Here is a 4,856-nt window from a genome sequence, read left to right as displayed (position 1 = left end):
GGGAGACCAGTATTTTGAGAAACTGATCCCAATTCTTTATTTTCCAGAGTCTGTTTTTATACACTGAGATGTTATACAAAAGTCACGTGGGAACAGCAGTCCTAGCTTTTATTAAAGTCAGGTGCTTCACACAAATGTATACTGAGGTCTTAGGGATGTTACATCATCTTCTGGCCAGGGGGCCTGCTGACAATTTATGACCCTCTCCTTGTGACAGCGGTCAGTCGATCAGGACACTTATTTTCCAGGGCTGATTATTCTCAAAACAGGCGCCACCCAAATAAAGTTACATTCCTACAGGGTGAGGGGTGTAGTGGGTTTTAGTTAAGGAAAGAATTTACTTAGCCTAAGGTCTAACGTGATTAATATCAAAGGTTAATACTTATTTCTTCTATATATTCATTAATGTGTGTAAGGGCAGGGGATGTGGAGACTTAGCAACAAACATTGGCTCAACAAATGAAAAACCCTTCACCAATACAATTTCTAATCAGCCCATTATACTTATACTAATAGTTTTCTAACTTTTCTAAGGAACCTGTTTTTAGAAGGTTTAAAGCATCTCGTGCCTCTCTCACGGTTGGGAGGCTGTGAGCAATCACATGTGGCGGACGAGCCTGTCAGGCAGGCTAGAGAACCTTCAGAGGAGTTTGTAGGTTAAAACACTCTTGTCACACCCAAGAGTTTTTATTGACTGGATTTGATTTCAAGTCCAGAGGCCAGTATCAGAAAGTATTGACCTGAGATATTTTTAATCTCCCATTCATAATCTGTTGTCAAAGATGTCATGGGATATAGCACAGACCACTTTAAAGGCCTGTAATCTCGTCACAATATGCATAACTGTTTTTTCATTAAATCCCTATCTATAATCTGTTGTAACAAACATTTTAAGACACAGTATCAACATATCATGCAGTATGCACCAGTCAAAGATAGTAGTAATGGGCATTGTAACACCACAAAGTAAGACCACAAACCATTATCAGATAAATTGCAGTTGTTTAAACAAGATGATCATAGGCATAAGATTGTTCACAAGTCATTACATTGAGGGTTTCCACCTGAACCAATTCAATACGTTACATTAAGTTTGTTGAAACATGAGTCATTAGTAAAGGAAAACATAAGGCAGGGTGGATAAGCTAAAACAGAATAAGTAGAATTATTTTTCTTGAGTTTGGACGCCTTTGCAGCTGCCCTATCCCAGTCTCGCCTGGATTCATGTTTATTTTGTCTCCTGTCATGGCTCTTTTGTGATCGAAGCAATGGGGCGCTGGATGTCAGGGTCTGCAACATGGAGGGAACCTGTCCCGGATCTAAATTGAGAATTTGCTATCCTGTGGAAAATACAAGCACATCCTACCGCTAGTTAATAATGGGTCAGACCCTTCCATTGTCCTGAGAGGAGGTCCTTCCATTTTGAACAACGGCTTTGCATTTGTTGTCCCGCACCAATGCGAAACATTACAGTAGTTCCGTGAATCGACATTTAAAATATTTATTACAAGAGCATGTTGCAAGATTCGATGGGAGCTATACTTAAGCTCCTTCTTTTAATTTTTGAATTTGAAGCTTTAATGTTTGATGTGCTCTTTCAATAACGGTTTGTCCTCGGGATTATAAAGGGATGCCTGTATTGTGTTTAATTTGAAACTGTAAACAAAATTCCTGAAAAAGACTTAGAAATGTAGCAGAGCATTGTCAGTTTTCAGAGCTTTTGGTAGGCCCAAAATGAAAAAACAAGTAAAGAGATGTTGTATAACACCTTTAACTGCCTCTCGATGCAGAAGTTGCAATAATGACATGAGAAAAAGGTATAACTAAAGGACAGAAAGTTTCCAAATGAAAGATATGAGTTACATCCATCTGCCGAGTATACGTTAGGTTTGAGACATGAGGATTAACTCCATAGGTAGACTATATTATAAACAATTAGGGCAATATAAGAATGCACAATCTCCTAGTAGTTTCTCTGGGAATTTGGAATTGATATCTTAAAGCAGTAGCATTTGATGATGAAGGGGTGGAGAGCTCTGCCTCCTCAATCACCGTAGCCACTGTATTTCTGTCCTTAAATCAGTTAAAGGCATTTAAAGGAGCAGGCAATCAGAATAAGCCTGAATGTGTCCAGTGAAAATATTTTATTTCTTTTCCAAATTTATTGCTGTAATTTAGTTAACAAATGAAATATGGTAGTTTTATTTTCAGACAAAAACCCAGTTTCAATGTGTGGAAACAACCTGACAATATACTGAGAATCAGAATAAAGGTTAAATTCTTCATCTGCAAACATAGGAAAAGCCTCTATGCTATTTTGATGCTTTCCCATGTTTCTAAAACCTTTTGGTGATTTTTAGTAACTATGGAGGCTTTATCGTTTGCTGACCCATCAGTAAAAACTACCTGAGCATTTGGAATAGGAGATTGTTTTACATCTGACAGGAAAAAATAACTGGATGTCTGGATATAAAATTCAGCAAAACATGCAGAGTAAATGATGCAAAATTTACCCAAAATAATTTCTATGGCAATCTGCCAGTCTTCATCAAACATTAGAAGGCATCAAGTTGTTCCTTATTATATGGAATTACAATTTCTGAGTAGCTCTTTACCAAATAATTCCAATGCTCTGCTTTTTCCCTTTTAATATCAAAGTAGCTATCAATCCCGGATAGACCACTATTTTTTTTAGCTTGGGCAGGAGATGGACCCATTCTAGGGGGCCGTTTTGCCATAAAACCATTTTTTTGTCTGGCTACTACCAATTACCTGGGAGTTTTTATAGTAAAAGAATTGTCAAACAGTTGTCAATTTAATTTTTTAAATTTTTAAAATTTACATTTTAACAACATAAATTTTGGGATATGTTATTTAGGTCTAATGTTTTAGTTTAGAGTCTCAGTATAAAATTTAAATAATAAATGCATAACCTCATTATCTCATTTTGGTAAACAAATATATCTAAATGCAAAATGTATTTATATATGTATTTATACATGGCAACAAGTATAAACTTATGTATAATCAATATATTAATTAATCTTTTATAATTAATATGTTAATTAATATATATTACAGCAATACAACACATTACAGCTAATACCAGCCAGCAAAAACCAATGTACTGCAATAATGCATGTCACACATATATAATTATACAGTATATAGAGCATATATCATCACAGCACATCAAACCATACCAATTATATTATCAGTTACACACATTTATATTACTGCAATATATATTTGATTATAAAGTATATAGTAATATAAATATTTAGTATACATATGAATTTATATACAAGATTAATTAGTATATGTGTCATAAATAGAATTAGGTATACCTTTATTATATTTTATTTATACCATACCTAATTAGGTAAACTGCAATTAGTGTAAAGATATTTATATTATGTATTTATAATAATATAAAGTATTATTAATTGTACCGCCTGTTGATAACTAAGAAATTGAGAAACCCTTCTCTGAGTATCTCCTATTTGAGATAGCATGTCCTTCCCATAGGGTAAAGGGAGAGTAGAACTACACTAGGGTTGGAAAGTTCCACAGGTACTTCAAACTGCCAATCTAAACATTTTTTGAACTTTTTTAACTACTGTGGGGCTTGAGGGGCAAATGAAACAAAATTTGACCCCTGAAATCTATCAGAACAACTTACAATCATCACTATTTTGTAAAAGACTTACAGTTGATTCTTATTGAATGGAATTTGTATATTTCATACTTCTTTTCTAAAAAGTTCCACACTTCTTTTTTCCTCCTTATAATTAGTGTGCCATAAGCTTGGATAAGATAAAACTATTTTTCTTGGGGTCACTGGTAGATGGAACCAACGGGCCTTTGTCTGGCATCCTGTAGGTGTATGTTTTATGGCAAGAATAATTTAATCATCTTTTAGTATATCTTAATTAACTGATCGTTTAAAGTCTCATACAGCAACACAAGAGCTAACTCTGTCTCATTAGTCAACTTCTTTTAGAACTGATTAGGATCAATTTTAAGCAATCAAATAAAGGCTTTAAATCTGCAGTAGTCAGTTTTAAATGAGGGCGTATCAGTGTGTCCCTAATAATTTTTGGAAATCATTTAGGATTAGTAAACAATCTCCCACAGCTTCAAAAGGGCATTGTCAGTTTTTAAACTTTTGCACACCTAAAAAAAAGCAAGTAAAAGTGTTACAACATGTTTATAAGCTTCCAGTTAGTTTTGTAAAACCAAATCTGGTCTATAGTTTTTAGGATGACAAGTAACCATCTAATCTTGCTTGAATATCTTCAGCAACAGAAACTCACTACTCTTCAAGGTTTTAAACTCTCCCTCACCTTTTTTTTTTTTTTTCCAAAACATTCTCACCCCCTAAAGGGTTCTCTAATATTACCCAACTCTGTTATCAGGCTCTGCGTATGTGCTGGTCTTTTTAAGAGCTCCTTTGTTTATTTGAAATTTTATTATCTTGAATTAAAGATCTTTAAAGGCCTTGAGCTGTCTGGGAGACTCCAAAAAGCTAGATCACTTAATCTAAATGTTTACTTGTTTTTAGGGAGGTGCAAGTTTTTCCTGTCTGATAATAAGGTAAAAGCAAAACATGTGGTACTCCTTTTGACCTTTAAATCAGTTTTGGTAGGTTGAGAAATAAAAATTCCTCAATATAATCAGAACCATTACACCATGCACCACCGATAAGAGGGGATTTATTTATTTTTCTTCTTTTTTTAAGAAAGTCAGCCCCCAGCACAAGTCCTACAATGCCCCTGTAGGCCCTCTCACTCCTTCTGAAATTGGTACCGCCAAGGGCACATTGTGTCCCTCTGGCTTCCTAGCTTCAACCTCTG

This window comes from Bos mutus, chromosome 7, assembly GCF_027580195.1.
Source record: "Bos mutus isolate GX-2022 chromosome 7, NWIPB_WYAK_1.1, whole genome shotgun sequence".
Classification (NCBI taxonomy): domain Eukaryota; kingdom Metazoa; phylum Chordata; class Mammalia; order Artiodactyla; family Bovidae; genus Bos; species Bos mutus.
The sequence above is the reverse complement of the archived record's forward strand: the minus strand, read 5'-3'. Positions refer to the sequence as shown.